Source organism: Pezoporus flaviventris, unplaced genomic scaffold (genome assembly GCF_033815535.1).
Source record: "Pezoporus flaviventris isolate CSIRO_AGI_PZ_B2104156 unplaced genomic scaffold, CSIRO_AGI_Pfla_v1 ptg000031l, whole genome shotgun sequence".
Taxonomy (NCBI): Eukaryota; Metazoa; Chordata; class Aves; order Psittaciformes; family Psittacidae; genus Pezoporus; species Pezoporus flaviventris.
Genome location: NW_026892579.1, coordinates 62,790,206 through 62,809,205, shown reverse-complemented (window position 1 = coordinate 62,809,205; position 19,000 = coordinate 62,790,206). Strand labels below are relative to the sequence as shown.

General features: G+C 41.3%; 1 long non-coding RNA gene across 1 annotated transcript in view; it reads left to right on the top strand.

Moving 5' to 3' along the window:
* The first annotated feature begins 1,168 nt into the window (after window positions 1-1,168).
* Window positions 1,169-19,000, top strand: part of LOC133273307 (uncharacterized) — a 127,548-nt gene continuing 109,716 nt past the window's right edge. The window contains exon 1 of the long non-coding RNA XR_009744730.1: window positions 1,169-1,230. This is a non-coding gene — a long non-coding RNA (uncharacterized LOC133273307). The remainder of the gene's footprint in view (window positions 1,231-19,000) is intronic.

Sequence of the window (19,000 nt, the reverse complement as noted above, 5' to 3'; positions counted from 1 at the left end):
GATGGATCTGAGCTTGAAAAGCAGGACGCCTTGGAACATAAAATAGATGAAAACAAGCTACAATGAAAGTGAAAAACATATCATTTTACTGCCGATGGAAAATTAGGACCAGATGACGTCTCTGAAGCCCTGGGCATTTAATTTACTGGAGTCGGTCACTCCTCTGTGAAACCAGCATCGGTCTGTTCCCTGCACATAAGAGATATCTTTGTTTGTTTGTATTTGATGTAACTGGTTGAAGAAGATAATGAGATGGGTTGTTTTGGTTTTCTTGTTTGCATAAACTTTACATATAAGGGATTTATTTTTCAAGCCATTATGATAGAGTGCCTGTAGTTTACATGGCCAAGAAATTCTGTAGAACAAAGCTATGTAATGAAGTGTTGCTCTGACTCTGGAGATGAGCTTTCTAAATAAACAGGTTAATGCAGCTCAGCAAAGGCCTTTTTTTGTTGTTGTTGTTCTCCTTCCATTTGCATGCATATGAGTTTTATCAGTCATAGCCAGAAAGAAATGTTGCGTTGCAATCTAACCTACTTGTTCTGTTTGTGTGAAGTAAACACACCTTTTCCTAGGGACTCCTTGCCCAAGACTTTCATTGTGCGGTGCTCACTGACTCAGCACCTCTTTAGTTTGTGGTCATGTCTACATACATATCTCCCAGTTTGTTTGACTGTCAGTCTAGAAGATGGCAGCATTATAGAATCATAGAATCATTACAGTTGGAAAGGACCTTAAGATCATCAAGTTCGACCCCCCCCTGCCATGGGCAGAGACACCTCACACTAAACCATGCCACCCAAGGCTCTGTCCAACCTGGCCTTTAACACTACCAAGGATGGAGCACTCACAGCTTCTCTGGGCAACCCATTCCAGTGCCTCGCCACCCTTACAATAAAGAACTTCTTCCTTATATCCAATCTAAACTTCCCCTGTTTAAGTTTTAACCTGTTACCCCTTGTCCTGTCACTACAGACTCTAATGGAGAGTCCCTGCCCAGGATCCTTATAGGCCCTCTAAGTCCATTATAACGGACTTCACACAGCTAAATGTCTTTGTCCTTTGCAAATGAATTCTTTGGTTTTTCAGGCTGACAAATCAGTTGTCCAGATATCAAACTTAACTGCTTCTTTTTATGCTGCTTGTTTTCAGATCTGCTCCTACTTGCAAAGCTTGGCTTACAGTCTGAATGCCTGTGGCCAAAGGGAATTAATCATGGTCACAAATCAGGTAGTGTGAACCTCCTCCCATATTTACATTTGTGGTATTTTATATGGACCATGTTTTGAAGCAAGTTTTTGGTTGTGGTCTTTTAGGGCAGTTCGGGACTCAAGCCATGTTTAAAACATACCTCCAATAGCCTTCAGGAAGGTTTTATGCACTTAAAGGCAAATAAACAAAGCCCCTCGCACATGTAACCAGTAATAAGAAATGGAAGCACACTTAGCTATGTAGGAATTAAGAATTCCATGCCATGGGTAATAGGAACTCTAAAAGAAATCCTAAATTAATACTTTTTTGACTCTTGCCAAGCTTGTTTCAGTAAAAATATTGATTCAGAAGTGCTGAAATCTTTTATTTGAGGAAGTAATTTTGCTTTGTTTAGTGCTACTAAGAGGCAAAGCTGAAGTTGGCTTTGATTTCTTAGCTATATTGAAAGAAGTCAGTACTGAAATAAGACATTTGGACTTTTTGATAGTAAGTGTTGTCAAAACAGATACTTCCCACCCTGAAAGAGTAAAGGGTTTTTTTTCCGGAGAGAAGTTTCTTGCTGGACTATTTGATGAGTGTTAACAGCAAATGTTGGGTCTTAGCCTGGTATATTGTCAGATTCTTGCCAACGTGGTTGAAATAATGAGCTCTGGTATTGTCCAGCCTTGGAAACTGAATTCTGGCCAGGGTTTTAGGACTAAGCAGCCTCACATGCATTGGGAAGGAATAGTGCTGGAAGGCACACAGTGTGGGTCACTGTGTGACCTCTTCCTTCACTCTAGTCTGAGGAGCATGTAGTATTGATGATACGAACTCCCACTGATAGCACAAGATTAAGTGCTTTCTCAGTGTCAGTACAGCTACTGTTATGTGCAAGCCCTGCCAGTGTGTGCTTTCTGCACTTGCACACAATATGTTAGTGACTACACTGGGCTTAATAGAATCCGACCAGCAGTTTGTGTATATGCAATAAGCTGGGTACATGGTCATGGACTCTATATGGAGCTCTCCAAACATTTGCATACTGAGCCTGTGGGTACCAAGGAAAGTCAAAGTTCTTCTCTGGAGCAACTGGAGAAAGAAGAGGGTGATGCAGTTGTCTAGGCTGGAAAAGGTGCAGCCTTCCTGCTAGAACTTGTTCCCAACTGTTCCTGCCGATACAAAGTGTGAGCAAATTGCACTTGCAGGAAAAAGAATTAAGCCCACTCAGAGTGCTTGTGTATGTATAACACCTTGAAATAGAAAAGCCTGTGAGCTGTTTCCTTTTGACTTTGTTCTGGGTAAGTTTAATGTGGTCCTCGGTAAAGAAAACAGAAGTCTGGAACCCCAAATCTCCAGGAGACTCTGCTTTATTAGATAATTAGAAAATCTTTAATGATCACACACGCAGATCTGAAGAGATCTCGGGCACGCAGCTGTAGTTTCAGAGCAGCGGCTGTATTTGCCATGTGTCTCTAAGCAAGCAGTTTGGCTGGATGCTCTGCTTCATGCAGCTGAGTGTTACTTGTTTTGTTCCTCATCGCCTCTGGATTTTCCAAAGTGATTAATGGAACCTGAGAGAAATAACTCTTTCCCGTTCCTGAGAAAGCAGTGTAATGTCACGGCAGTTATTAACTCAGATCAGGTAGGTCGTATTCTGATGTTTGCTGTTCCTTTTCTGGGGTGAAGCTCCCATTCAACCTAAAAATGCAGAGATGCGCTTCTGTTCAGTAGCGTTAGAATTGCTTGTGCGTCTGTTTTAACCCCAAACCCAGGCAGACATCTCATTGGTGGAAAGGCAGAAAGCAAAGCTGTATTGGTATTCCACTGGCTAATATGTCACTCCTAGAAACCCATTAAACTGCCAGGGAAAAACTCTGCTAATCACTGTAAGTCTCTGATTCAGTCTCCTGTTTTCCAGTGGCTTAAAGGAATGTCTATTGATTTGGGCAATAGAAGAAACTTTTGGTTTTCATTATAGCCTGTAAACATCTTGGACTGAAAGCTTCAAGAGTGCTGTCATGTCCTACCACATATCTGTACTCTACCCGGCAGCTTTTAAAATAGAGAGATTCATTATGACTGTGTTTACAGCATTCTGTGAAATCAGGGATGACTGGGCAACAGAATGCCAAACCCTCACTTCTCCTGGGCTAAAGTGTGCTCATGGAGCTTGATGCTTAGCCTCTTTCTTACTGTGACATAAGTAGAAAGTTTGTTTGTCTTATAATCTTGCTTTTTGTAGGACTATATTAACAAGGGACGAACTGACAAACTGCTGGCTAGGAAAATGATGCGGTAAATGTTAAGGTCTGCATCTGTCTGGTTCTTTTCAGACTGAGGCAGTTACATAGGGGGAAGGTGTATGTGGGGGGTTCTTGTGCTTATTGCCAGGTTTTGAACCAGCTGACACCTCTGTAAGGTGGTAACACTTAATCACTGTTTCTCCTTTAAGACTGTTGGCGATAATCTTTCCTTCTCTTCGAGATGTATTATCTTAAAAACTAACTTGCCCGTAATTTGGAACAAAACCTCAAGATGTTAGTAAAGCAGAAATTCAAGCAGTCTCATTTGATCTAGAGCAAAGGAAAAGTTCCCTTGGTGAGTTGTTGAACTGCTGACACATTTCTGATTTTCAGTGATTCCTCTATTTTTGAAGTAGAAAGAATTGGGATTCATATTTCTGGAGGAAACATGTCTACTTACAACCTATTCTTTTCAGAGGGAGAACTGTTTCTGTGAACAGAACTCTGCTGTTCTCAAAAGACCACCTTCTTGGTGGAAACAGTTTCCACAGTAGTACAGACAGGACTTGCGCTCTGTGACTTTGTTCCTCCCTTTTCAGTTTACACGCATTGCCATGGTGCTCTCACCACAGGAATTTTTCTATAGTTTGCTTTTCACTTTTATCTCCGCTCGGGGTGATTATTCCTTATTAAAATGCTCACATCAACAGAACAATTAATTCTCAGTAATTTCCAAGTTGCTTTGCCTTTGTTAGCGAGTAATCTGGTGCAGTAGGAGTGTGCCAGTGATCAAAGCAGGCAGTACTGAGCGCCTTCAGTCTCTGCTGTGTATATACCAGTGCTGGGTGGTGGTGTGTGTGTGGGGGGGTATAGTTTGAACTGAATATATCCCCATGGCTGTGGTCCAGAACTGTAGAGAGAAGGTGCCTAGCTTGTATGCCACTCTAAGTATGCCACTCTAAGGCAAGCTTGGATGTGGTTGTTGGGGGCAGCTGGTGAATTTGCTTCAAAATAGACTTGTTGCCCTGAATACAAATGCTGAAATAGATGCAAATAGATAAAATGGAACACAAAATGCTGAGCCCAGGACAGTCTGTGTAGACCAAAGGTTAGTGGTCAATATAATGTTTTGTATATTCTGGAAACGAGGCTATAGCTAACTTAAGGTAGCTGGTCTGTGTGTATCAAATGCTTCCTATAAAAACCTAAAAGGAAATCCATTTGTGCTTGTCAGAGATGGGGAATTCTGTTGGTCAGCTGGGCTATCAATGGAACTTTAGATGTTACCTAAGGTTTGGTGAGATACCTTCCATTCAGCATGCTGGGCCATGTTTCCAGTTAGCTGGGAGATAATCAAGCCAGCTCTTCTCCTGTGGGTTTCTAAATCCTCTAAGAGTAATTCCTAAAAAGCCACAATTGCTGGGGCTTCATTGTGCAGACCCACAAGGTGTGTTTTTCCCTGACGGGGAGCCTATGCTACCAACACATGGGTCTCTTTGTGCCAGTAGTGGGCGATTCCACAGCAGATCTCTACGTGCGTTACTGCTTTCTGTGCATGTGTAGGGACATGCTGGGCTTGGGCTCTTTTTCTGTCAAGCAGGAGCGAAGTTCTTTCTTATTTGGAGAGGATTTAGGAAACACAGATTGGCAGGTACCAGTGGCTCTTCCCTTTTCCATCCTACCTGTTCTTGTGGTTATATTTTCTAACCTATTTAAAAACAATGTTTAGGCAATAAAGTGAACCTCTAGCTACATAAACTATTACAGGCTTAAGCTTTCAGAGTTGCATTACTACCTCTGAGTCGCAACAGGTTTCAAACTCAAGTGTGGTGACTGTCCGCAGGTGAGCGTGACATGAAGACAGAGGTGGTTGGTCCTTGCCTCAGGGCATTTATAGTCTGAAGCTAGAGAAGAAGGGTTGGGGTGATTTGCACATAAGTAACACAGAGAGCCATCGGACTGGTTAGAATTGCATCCTGAATTTTCTGGCTCTTGGATCCATGGCGTTCACGTTGGCCTGTGCTGTTCTGCTTTCTCCAAAATGGCAGAATTAGCATTTTAAAGTGCTCACTTAGGCTACCTCCTTTTCTTCCACTTCTTGGAGTTGGTGTTGATCAGGTAATGCTCATCTACCGTGCTTCCCTGCGATTTATCATTGTGCTCTGTAACTGAGGATTCTATTGCCAGCCCTGTCTCCTTCCTTAAACCTAGGGAGCAGGATGTGAGTGCTTGCTTATGCACTGTTCCTTTCTCTGCTGGGCTGAATCAAGAACTGCAAATTGAGTTCTGCCCTTCTGCACCTGTGGAAACGTGGGCTTCTCTTGGTAACCACCGTACGCAATAGCATTGACCCATTGAGATTCTCACGCAGCTCTGAGAGCAGAGACCTTGTATGCAGAGAGGAGGGAAAGGGGGTGGAGTGAGAAAAGTGGATTTGTGTTCTCACTCTGCAGCAGTCTTCCTGGGTGGCCTTGAGCATATCACTTACATCTTTCCCTTCTTTCCTGCCCCTCCTTTCCTTCCTTGTGCCTCAGTCTCCCATCTGTAAAATAAGGATGGTCAAGCTTCCTCTCACCCTTCCTCTGGCCTAACCATTCAGGCGGTCAGCTATCCACAAACAGTGCTCTCTGTACAGTGCTACAGCACTAAAATTGATGAGGTTGGCCTTGGTTGCAATCATAAGAGTTAAATTAATGTGTGTAATGCAACTGTCAGAAGCAAGACTTTATTGTAGGTTTCTAGGATGGGATTTTCAAAGTTCCTTAATGCTGATGTATCAGGGAGACTGATCAGATTGATCACTTATACCGTAGGAAATGAATTACTTTTTAATACCTATTCAGGTCCCTGAATCAGTGGCTTGACTTCAGAAGTGCTCAGCACTCAGCAGTTTACCATGAATAAAGTAGGCATGAATTTGGGGTGCTCAACATTTGTGCAGTTGTCACAGATACAGAGATGGACTTGCTGTGGATGCAGGAGGTTGTGGGGTGCTGGTGGCTCTCTGGGTGCTTTCTTTTTTCCTTAAATCACTACTTCAGTTCAAACTGTAACTTGTTCACAGGGACAAAGTACATTTGCTAAGTGACTCGATCCATCAGTAGATTCCAGTCTGCCAGATTCATTTGGTGGTCTTGGTTATTGTCCAACGGAAAAGTCGCAGAGACCTGGCAGTGTGTCTATATGCTTTCACACATTGATATTTTGGCATTTCAGCTAACTGTCTGTGTTCACTCCATAGAAATGTGGACCGAGTTGTTGCAAGAGCAAGGGGGTGGTCCCGGCAGGTCAGAGCTTGGGTTAGTGGTAGGGCAGGGTGGGGAAGTTTGGCTTGCAGCTGCCTACACAAAGTTTGACCTCAGATTAACCAGACAGCTTCAGTTTCCACTGCTGCTGTCTCAAAGCCTCCATGAGCAAAAATAACCAAAGAACAAGAAAAAGAAAATAGGGTTTTTGGACTTTGTACAAAATGGGAAAGAAAAACTTAAAATGAGTTATCTTTCTTTGACTCGTACCTGCTGACAGCTGAAAGCAAATGTTGGATATTCCGAGGCTAGTGCCACGAGAGTGCATGCATCTGTCAGTGCTAAACAGGTTAGACAAGATCATGTAGTGATGTTAATCAACAGGTCTCTGTTGAAGCTGTGCCAGTTTACACCAGTTAAGGATATAATCCCCAAATGTAATAATTTACTATATTATTCCCTTTAAAGTTTAATCTTCTCTTTATCTTCCTTCTCTGAAGGCAGAGCTGGTTTTTTATTAGATAATGGATTCATAGGAATGGGGTGTTTTTATTAAATATTAAAAATGCAACATTTACCTTAGTTGAAAGTTAAAGGCTTCATTTAATCCTGATTGGAACTTACAGTGAAGAATACACACTGCTCTTGCCAAATCCCGGTACGGTAGGGCGGCAAAGTGTGTTGTGAGTGGTGATGAGCCTCCCTTCTCAGAACTGATCTTACTGAGTTTCTGTAATCAAGGACAGACTTTCAGAAAGGCTCAAATATGGCTTGTTTTTCAGAAACTGCTGAGTATTGAGTGCTAATCTGCCTTTGAAACACTTAGGTTCAGTTTCATGCCAAAAGCTTCTGGGTGCCAGGCTCTTAAAATACAGCCTCTGAGTGTCATTTGAAATATGTTTCCACATAAGCAAGTTCTATACATTTGTAGGCAATCTTACTTTTTCTTTTTAAACTAGTGTTGTTAAGTGGAGGATGGAAGTGGTGTGAATACCCTTAAAGAGAAGGGAATTACGCTAAAACCTCGCTCATTTCTTGCAATGAACTTAGCTGAACTCTTTGACTGTTTTGAAGAAGATCTGAGAAGAAAGCAGCTCTGTTTCATGCTTCATATCTCTGTGTGCTCTCTTTTGTTAAAAATGGTGTAAAAAGTGCTTTGCTGAAGAACTTTCTGGCCTTCTCTGAAGGAAGAGGCATGATGTTTATTATTAGGCAATTGAAATACCATTAGGTTTAAGACCAGTAGGCTGAAGCATTGCGGATAAGAATTCATGAAGCTCCCAAAATTCCTTTAGTAAAATTGGACACTGATCCCACAGACTGCCTGATTTAGTCCTGCTGACTTTGTCCATAAGATATTTAAATAATACTTTGGAAAGATATGCAATTAACCCCTATGGATCACACCTGACCTGTCCTCTTAGCTTTGCTCTAAGAGCACTCCAGATGGTAAAATTTCTGCACCTTCCAACAAATGTAATGAATTACATTGGCTTTTTTGTGCGTGAAATGTCAATATTTGACAAAACAGTAGTTGTCACTCAAGTGATGCTGTGGTCTGAAGCATCTTCAACTTTATGCAAACAGGTTTTTGTTCATTGTGAAATATATCTGCAGGCTGTAGAAGCAATGAATTACAAGAAATCAAGGTCGTCAGAACATGCAGTGTCATTGAATTCTGAGCTAGACTGTATCTAGACTATCAGAATGATACAGCTTGTTCTACTTTCTCTAAGTTTCGGATAAAACTTGCATTGGCTTCAGGACACTGAATTAGGTACAAAAAGAAAAAATTCTCTCCTTTTCAAATGGTTCTCCTCTGATCTACTATTTAATATTTAAAGAGCGCAGAAGGAGAAATATTCAATTAGAGAAGCTGAAAGGTAAAACTCTGAATCTGGTTTCTAGGAAAACCTTTTTGCCTGGTGTGGCTGCAGGCTTCTCCAAAAGTTTAAAGATATCTTCAGTGGTCATTAAGGAGAGTAAGAGTGGAATAAATGCGCTGATGAAAGACATTTGAGGGGAGAGTTTTCCATTCCCACAAAGGAAGGATTGAGTTAACTTTGAGGTACCATCTTCCTCTTCCTGGGTGTAGATCCTGGTGAGGTTTCAGTGATCTGGCTGTGACTAGAGGATGGGGTTATGACTGCATCCTTTACTCTTCTCCTTCCATAACGCCCAGGAATGATCAATACATGAATATGTCATTAAAATACAGAGCTGCAGCTCTTCTGGTGCTTAGTCCCACAGGCATCCAAAAGAGTGTTGGACTGTCAGGGAGCTGGATTTTGGAGCAGGTTTATAATGGATGCCCCTGACTTAATACATTGCTGAAATACAGGTCTAGAAACAGGTTTCCAAAACCAGTTTGCACCCAGCTTTGACTCACTTGAAACCCATACTAAAGCTTCCTTAAACTCATTTGAGCTGATGCTGAACACTTTTAGAGATCCAATCTTTTCTAATTGTGCCAATCTTTAGTTTTTGTCACTTATGCTTACATTGAATGGTGTAAATACAACTTGGGGTTAATCCTCCTGTATCTTAATTATTAGCAAGTGGAAAAATTATTTCTGCTCCGCTCCATCTTCTTAATCCTGTCTCCATTTGTGATTATGTGCAACCGTAGTTTTAGGGGATGAAAGGGCAAAGGTGATGTCAATTTACTTCTCCACAGATGGCAGATGATTTATAAGAGTTCTACTGTCTGGTGTATTCCCACTTTGTAGCTGGCTACGTCAGTAGCAAGTGCAAAGATGCCTTTCAGACTTCAGCTGTTGAGCGATAAAGGGAAATAAACAGTCTGTGTTTTAGTTGACATAGAGAAAAGCATTAATTTTTAGAGTGCAAGTTAAGCTGTTTCTTAATATAGAAAACCACTGTACTAAACTGTGATGTTCAGCTGCTCAGTTTGTATCAACTGAGGCAAAGCTAGAAAAGTCCTGGGTGGAAAACCCAAGATCTGAATGAATTACTTATCCCTACATCTCAGTGGGATGACATAACCTTAGAGTATCTTAAAGCAAATGATTTTGCTTTCTCCCTCGTTGCTCTTTAACTCAGTAACATCTTCCTTCCCATGACTTGTTCCATTATCTTCGGTGTGGCAAGTTTAGCATGAATTTAGTCTCTTCAACTTGAGTGAAATGATTAAATCTGCTTCAGTAAATTGTTTCAGTATGTTGGAAGAAAGATCTTCCTCCTCCTATCTTCTTCCCCACCCTCCCCCTCCTCACCCACATGTTTTTGATGCAGTTGCTATAATGAACCAGGCTCTGCAAAGCATCCTAAGCCACACCTGGTGCCGGCTGTTTGAACTTAACTTGGATGTACATTCATATCTCAGCACTTTCCTACATACCTCACTGCATTTGGGTTTATGGGACTTTTGTTCTTCCCTCCATGGAATAGAAATGAGATCTGAGCATGCAACTCTCTGGGTGAAGGCCCAGGGCCACAAACCATCCAAGTTAATTCAGAAGTGTAGTGTTGTAGATGTTACCGCATGTAAAGCATGCATTGGGTGAGGCACTAGTTGTCTGTGAAGACCTATGCCTGACCTTTTCCTCTGGAAAACTCTTTGCAGCACAAAGTAAGTGTCTGACAGGACATATCAAGGTTTAAATGACTTTTGAAATCTGAGTTTATTGGCTCTATGTGTACAGGAAGTAAAGGTTTTGAGACAGTCATGTAACACTATAAAATTCCTCCTGATTAGTTATTATGGCTTTAGATACATTGATCAATCTTTCTGCTTCTACTGCAAAGTGCACCTAAATTTTTGAAGCTGAAATATTTAGTGGGACTTATTTCAGACAGATATAACTCCTGTAAAGGAAGACTTGGTAGTTAGTAACAGGCTTTTACTACTGTCTTTCTGCCTTTAATGTGTTTGAATGTTGAATCATGCTAAATTATGTACATGTTAAGTGATAAATTATGTAATGCTCCAGTGTGGTGGGATTTAATAGTGGAACAGCCTTGATTTGCTCTTTTGTTTTTTCGGCATAAACCCCATTAAATCTCTCTTATGTAGATGGCTTTGTCGAATAGTATTCATAAGAAAGGAGGATGGGTGGTGGTGGGGGGAAAAATGCTCAAGGCCCAGACCTAACAGAGCCTTGCTCCCTTTGGACAGATGGTGAGGGCTGAACCTTCATGAATTTGTTATTGACCTAATTGAAATCACATTTGTGTATTGTTCTGGAGCTATGCTATAGGGATGGGGCTGGCAGGCTGGGGGAGAGGAGTTGCAGTGCAAAAATGCAGCACTATGGAAATCCTCCAGAAGGTTAAGAGGGATTCCAGCACCTTCTGGGCTATTGCTGCTACCCACATGGCCTGCTGCTGACCCAGGGTCAGACATGGGCAGACACCTCACAGCTGCATTGCTTTGCCTCCCTTTTCCCAGTGGAAATCACTGCAGGGAATGGATTGCCTCAAATAGTGTAGCTGAAGCCTGGGAAAACTGCTTCTGAGCAGTTAGTTTACAAGTGGTAAATGAGAGGCAGGTCTTGTAGTTACAATACCCTTTAAATTAAATAAGTCAGGACTAAGTTTGTGCAATATTTCAGTATAAGGGTTGTCCTTTTTCTCTATTTGATCAATGATGAAGAGATGTTAATGGTGGGTGAGATAACAGATGGCTTTGACTCCTAGGGTAGGCTGTGGAGGTGATGCTCTAGGATGTTCCCTTGATTGCACATCTGGGTACGATATGGAAATGTGGTTTAATCTTACATGCTGGCAAAATTCCCAGCAGTGTATAAGGAGCAAGTGCATACATCTATGCTTGTCTTGCTTGGATGTTGAAGGAATTAGTTTGCGCACAAAGTTACACGGATGTTTTTCCCCATTCATAGTTAATGCTGTTTACTTGTGATACCTGTGACTTCTGGCCTTAATCTGAAGAGTGCCCTTTCAAAAATGCCAGTGTTGAATATGTTATTTCATCGTGGTTCTGGTGAGAGCCAGAGATGAGATTGTGGTCATAGTTTCAGGCCTGTGTAACTCGGAGAGGTCAGTGGCTTGGGTTTACTTCCTTCCTTCTCCAGAATGACAGAACAAGTTATTCTGTAAACCCATGAAGTTTAGACTTTGCTTTTAAAACAACTTTTTCTTTTTCTCTAGCTAACTGTCTTTTGATCATTAATCATCAGGAATGGGGCTATCTGAAATTCCTGGCAAAAAAAAAAAGTGAGCTTAGGTTTAAAAAACATTAGAGTTACTGGTGTCTCCAATTTCAGAATTCATTGCATTGTTCAGTCCTCTAGAGTGCAAGTGGTATGAATGAGTAAAGAGCAGAGGAAGTAAATTGCCCTTTTATCTCAAGCTGTATCTCGGGGATGAAGAATGCTGGGACTGACTTTTTACTTTTCGTACAAAACTCCTGTATGAAACTTCTTTCATCACATAACATGAAAGCTCTCTTTCCAAAATTGGTAAATAAGAACATGAAATAGCTGGGTACGAATGATGAAACTCCAACAGATTGTGTCTTTTCATGCTAAAAAGGTGCTGTCTTTTAGTATATACCTGCATGTGTGTGTTGTACTTACAGCTGTCAAACCCTTGGTGATGACTGACACGGTAACAAGCAGAATAAAAATAGTAGTAATAGTGCAGATTCAGAGACAGAAAGATTTGTCAAAATCAAGAGAAATCAAAGTACTTTTCCTTCTTAAGGAAGTTTAGGGAAGGAATTCTTTACCTAGGAAAAATACTGAGAACTTCTGAGCTTTGATTTCAAGTTTGTGAATGTTGCTCCCTTCATGCTTTATTTCCTTTTCCCTTTATTTCCTTTAATTCCTGTCACTCTTTATTCTTTTCTGGTCGCAACATGGAGGCAGAAACAAAGAATAAAACCCAAAGGGCTTTTCAAAGACTCAGTTTAATTTTTCACTCTGTGAAAACAGTTTTCTGAAGGTTGGATGCAAAGATTTTCCATGCCCTTGCTGGCACGCGCAGCTGTATGTACGTACATATTCATGAAGCTAAAACAGCAATGTAGAAGTTCTCTCCGCATTAGAACAATATAGTTATTTCAGCTTGCTTTGCTTCAAAAAAGCAGGAATACCCAAAAGGAAATGGGCATCTAATTTCCAGATTTAATGACAAGATCATTCTGGGGGCAGATGGAATTCTTATCCATTGTCTTTCCAATCAGTCATATTCTCTGCATGTGAATATGTAGGTTGGGAATAAAACCATGTCATATTTTGAATAGAACCACATTCAATATAAAGGTGGAAACTAAGATAAGGGATGGCGATCAAAGATCTTATCAATCAATCAAAGTGTATCTTAGGAGTATTTTGAACATCAGATCACTTGCTGAGTAATGTTCATATATGAACTTCAGTTTGTCCCTTGCAGGACAGACCTCTTGATGGCTTTTGGACACTTCTGTTATAGTCTTCATATATATAAATAAAATCTTTTGATCCCATCGTAATAGGATGATGCATTAGTCCTGAGGTAGAGCCATGCACCTTATTTCTTAAATGGGCCAGAAGATGCCTGAAAGCTCACAGTTTTAGGCTGTGCTTTTGCTGAAAAATGGCAAGGATAATCTCTGTGTATAACCCTGTGGTGTGGAAGCTCACATCCAAGTGATTGTATTCTTGCCCTGTGCTTTATATCCTTCAGTCTTGCTTTGTGTCTAATAGTTATTACTGGCCTGAGATTTCAGCTGATTCCATGCAGTGGCTAGGAAACCTTTGAATATTCTGCATCTTTCCACAAATGTCTTTCCTTTGCCCAGGAGGACCCAACCTGTCCCACAACCCACAGAGGAGCAAGAGGTAAGCACCTTTTGACTGCCTAGTTTCTTTTCTTTAACAGCGCATGCAATGCACACCATTGATACGACAAACTGGAGACAAATTAAGCATTTTTTCCATGGATCTACATGATCTGAAAACCTTTCAGGTGACAGATGAGGCTTTGCACTTGGATGGTGATGGGGAAAGAAAGCAGTGAATTGGACTGATGTGTATGAAAGCATGACTAGGTGCAAGGATGCAAGAATAAGGGACTGGGGAAGTCGTGGGCCTCTAGTACTACTTTGTCCAGGAAGCGTTGCAAGAGGGCTCCTGTGCTGGCTGGGAAAGCTGCTGAATTTGCTTGCTGTGGGAGCTGAGATGATAGCTATGGAAAGGTGGTGGATGATATAAAACACGGCACACTCAGCAAGAGGTTTAAAGTGGGAGGTGAAATGAGTGTCTGCAAAACTGGCCTTAGGCTCTAGCTAGAAATGAGGGATCTGACTGCTATCCTGAATTTCCTGACAGCTCATCGAAATCCAGAGATACGAGGTGGAGATACCTGGGTAGATTGCTGGTTAGAGCTGACACATGCATGGATTTTGAAGTTATTATGAAAAACATGAAGCTTAACTTACTGTGCTGGTTGTCAAAGTCACAGGCGCAGGACGAGCAGGAGGATTTACTCCACAACATGCCTATGTGTTCCTGGAGTGGCACATTCCAGAGTGGATGGTGGTGTCACCGAGCACCAGGGTGTTTCTGAATGTGGCCTGCTGTTCTTTTTACACTCAGCTGAAGTCTTGGAAGCTGTTTGTTCTCTCTGTCATGTGGAAAAGTGTGCTTTAGGTTCTGTAAGTGAGACTTTAGATAGCCCTTGGAGACAGATGAATTTGGCTATGGATGGAAAATGTCAGAAGTTCTCATGGAGGACCCATTTATGTACAGGTGGTGTCACCTGGCTTATTAGTTCTTGGATTTTCAGTATTATTCTCTCTCTATATATATACATACATACATAAAGGAAGAATAATGAATTCCTCAGCTCTATATTACTATTAACTACAGTGATATTTTGTCTGGGCAGCTACTGTTCTTGAGCATTATGGATTGTGATGACTCATTTTGGCAGGAGCTGCTTAATGCATAGGAGGCTGCCTTAGCATTTGCGATCGGAACCTTTTAACTCAAATTCCAGCTTTTGTGTGCGTTTCCTTTTATGACTACAGTAAGTCAATACGTGTCTGTTCTATTTCCTCTCTCCTTTCTACATGGAGTAGAGGTATTGTTCTGCCTGCCTTTTGAATGATAATCCATGTTGAGGGTCTTCTGAGGTGGCTTCTCTTCAAGAGAAATGAAACTGGTACAGGGATGTAAGTGAGGGTTCTTGGTGCCACTTGATCTTATTACAAAAAATACATCAGTCTTTGTAGAGAATCCCTGCTTCTGGCCAGATCTGTCGCCTACCAAGTGAGAGCTGTGTAAATATTGTACGCAGAAATGTTCCTTGCTTCTTGCAGCAACTTTCCAATTGGAAATGTCTTAAAAATGGCAATGCAGGTTTCTTAAAGACTAAACATGACTCACTCTCGCAGCATGTGAGACTATAACAGCTCCATCCAGTGGCTTCTGCTATAATATGAATGCAGGGCTTGGCTCTTGGGGGTTCAAGACCTTGAGGGCTGATACAGGCTGCTTTGAGACACATGATCTGACAGTTATCACCCAGCAGAAACAAGCAGAATTGATTTAAAACTGAAAGATGTGGTGCTTACATCTTGCAATTAGTTGTGAAGGGTCTCTCTTTTTATACTCTCTGTATCAAAAAGCTTCTACCTCTCTGCGTGCAGCTAGAGAATGTCCCTCTTCAGTGGCTGGAACGTAAATTATGCTTGTTATGAAGATGAATAGAGTGCCTGTATGTGATGGGGTTTTTGAAGGGACAAAATAGCCCAGGTGAACTCGCTCATGCAGGAAAGGCCTGCTCTGGAATTCAGGAAAGAATGCTGGAATTGTTCAAGTTACTGATGTTGCCTTTTGGTTGAAAGCTCCAGTTTGATATTGAAAATCCCAGCTTTAATTTCTAAAGCTTAGTTCTAGTCTCTACACTTTTAAACAAATTATTTTAATCAGGTTGATTTTTTTTTTTTTTTAATCTTTATTCATGGGAGTGATGATATTTAGGTTGAAAAATTTAAGATTTCAATTTTTCTTTCCCTGTTCAGGATGGGGAGGAAAAAAAAAAAAACCCTTTCAAAATCTCTAAAGTTCTCATGGGTCAGGAGAAAAGTTTCCCACACAGCTCTAGTCAATGGGAGTGTTACCATAAACTTCACTGTGCCTTGGATCAGGCCCTGAGAGCGTATCGGAGGGTTTGTCAGCCTCATTGATTGCACAAACCAGCCTTGTTATGAGGAAACATTCCTGGGCCAGACAGCGTTCTGACATTTGTCTGTAGTTTTCACATTTAGGGGAGATTATTGTCTCCAGAGGGTCATTCTTAATGATTTAAATCTGAGGTAGATAGTTTTTTCTGGCAGCGGGTGTGTAATCTAATCCATATATTCTTGAAAATAATTGGCATGAGCATTGAGCTGCTCTATGGATGTGGTCGGTCAGTATTGACTGCAGTGAAACTTGCTGAGTAGGTGGTATAAATTGTAAGAGGACCTGGAAAACCAAAGCAAGAAAATAAAAGGGTATTCAAAACAGGGAGATGTGGAAGTAGAAATGCTTTCCACTGGGATTCCACTTTGGAAGCAAACAGTCTGAGTTGTAGAAAGTTTGTTCTTGTTAATTACAAGTTGGATAGCATCACATAGACCGTAGAACGGAGCCTATGTAAAACTGCTTGTTCCCTTTGCAAAGGGCTCGATGGTGACTTGAGGCAGATCCTCTGAGCGAGGGATGGTGTGTAAACTGTACCACCCAAGGAGCAGCCCCGGGAGGCAGCGTGACTCACAGACATGCTGCTGAGACAAAATTCCCTCCCTGCTTTCCCTTGGCTCTTAAGGCTGCAAAATAGGAAGATACTGCTGGGTTTTTACCGTGGTAAAGTGCCTGCAGTGGCGCAGCTGTACAGATTAGGAGCTGGGAGTGGGGGTGAGATGTTGGAGTCCTGGCTCCTCATCCTCAGGAAGGGGATGTATGGGCAAGTCCAGTTTGTATTGTAGCCTAGTATCAGAATAACTTATGGAAGCGAGATATTTCTTGAAGCATTTCAACACACTTCTTTTTTTTTTTGAAATGTTGATTGGATTTAAATATGTGCTTAAAAATAAGTGCTCTAATGATTCACCAGAGAAAAATGTTGCTGCGAGATGATATTCCCTTGCATGCGTGTGTGCTCCAAGTTACAGTTCAGCACATTGCATTGAGCTGCTCTGATTTACTACCCTGTCCTATGGCAAAAGGGCTTTTTGCTGACTTCAGTTTTGGACGCTTATTGCTAATTAATAAATAGCTTAGGTGCTGTTTATTAGGACTTGGCACCATCTGTCACCGTTATTTCTGTATACTAATGACATGCTTGGTATAAAAACAAGAAAGGTCCCTGTGTGTGAAATATCCTAGGTAGGAACTTGGAGAAAAATAGAAATCAACAGTGGTGTTTTCCCCAGAGGGGCAAGGTCCAGTTTGATATACATCTAACATGTTGAACTGATTAGGCAGGTATTTTAATAGGAAGAAAGCCAAATTTTAGCCAACAGGTTGAATTTTATTTCAGCCCCAAGAGTTAATTTTGCAAAAAGAAATTTGGCCTCCCATTTCCCATCCCTTGGCACTTACGCTTCCCCCTTTTCTTTCTGTGGTTGCATTAATTGTCAACTGAAAGAGATATTCAGCCCATAGGATAATTTCTTCAACATGAGTAGCGTGAAGAATACTGCTCTTTAAACGTTCATCTTACTGTAGGTTTAGCATAAACCTATGCAGAAGACAGTTTCAGAAGGTTCCATTGAAACTAAACTTTTAGATCAGCGTTAAAGCCAACCTCTTAATTTGTTAAATACATACTTATTTTTATTGGGCTTTAGTTTTAATCAACACGAACGTGCTGAAAGAAGCCTTATCTGCAGTATGTGCTGTGGTTTTTAAGCCTTCCACCTGTGGAATCTTCTGTTTCTCATGTGTTTAAGGAATATTTGAATCTGAGAGAAGGTACTTTGGAGTACGTACCCAAACGTGGCATTTATGTATGTGCAGAACTTGCATTCGTACCGGTGGTAACTCTTTGCTACGTTACTGTGCATAGCGGCATGAGCTATGTAAAGGATTTCAAAAGCCTGCAAGACTTTACAACTACTTTCTTGCTTCTTTTACTGGAGGGCAAGCCTGTAGCTTTGTGCTTGACCCCCCTGAAGGGCTATGTGTGGTGCTGCTGCTGCTTCACCAGACCATGAAGGAAATCCTGTTTTTTTTTTCCACTGTGGTCGCTTTCTTTTCTGGATAAAGTATGTTTCTTTCTGTGGTCTCATCCTGGAAGCACGAGACTGTTTTCCTCTCTGTGCTAGCACAACAGTGCATTGGTGGTGGAGGTCTGCTGTCATCCCATTGGAATAGGTATTCCCCCCACTGAAAGTCTTTCCTCTATTGCTAACTAACACCAGGTAGCCTGATATAAGGTACTAGACAGGAGTGAGGAGGTACACGTGACCCTGTTAGCTCCTTAAAAAACAATCTATTTTATACTTTCTTCCCGAAATTTCAGTGGTACAATGTCAAAATTTCTCATAGCATGCCATAAGTGGTTGATCTGTGGTCAATGCGTATTGAAAAGTCTTAAAAGGACTAAAGGACTCAAGGATGCTTGGGAGGGACTCTTCATTAGGGACTGTAGTGATAGGAGAAGGGATAATGAGTTAAAACTTAAACAGGGAAATTTAGATTGGATATAAGGAAAGAATTCTTTACTGTAAGGGTGGTGAGGCACTGGAATGGGTTGTCCAAGGAAGTTGTGAATGCTCCATCCCTGGCAGTGTTCAAGGCCAGGTTGGACAAAGCCTTGGGTGACATGGTTTAGTGTGAGGTGTCCCTGTCCATGGCAGAGGGGTTGGAACTGGATAATCTTAAGGCCCCTTCCAACCATAACTATTCTATGATTCAGAAACTGTAAATAAGACACTTATGAAATGGAATGCTATATATACCCCCAGTATTTGCCTATGTTATATTGCTGAGAAACTGTATCAACATGATGGAGAAAATATTTCCTACTCATCTTAGGGAGTAGCTTACAATGCATAGCTGATAAAATGTCAGCTTGGTTTATCACAGTATGAAGCTCTGCTTACTTCGGAAAGCGTAGGAAATTGTGGAAGCTCTTACTAGAGAAAGGAATTATTGCAAGTAAACAAGTGTAGTTCTTCCCCTACCTAACATAGGTGAAGACTTAGATAATGCATTCCACTTGTGAGAGTCATAAGGGGAACTCCAGAGACAAGCTTCGAGCTGCATCTAAAAGACTTGTAGTAATGCACCTATTGAATTGATAAACAGGAAAGTTGTGTGCAAGACTGGCTTATTGATATTTTTCATTATTATTATTATTTAT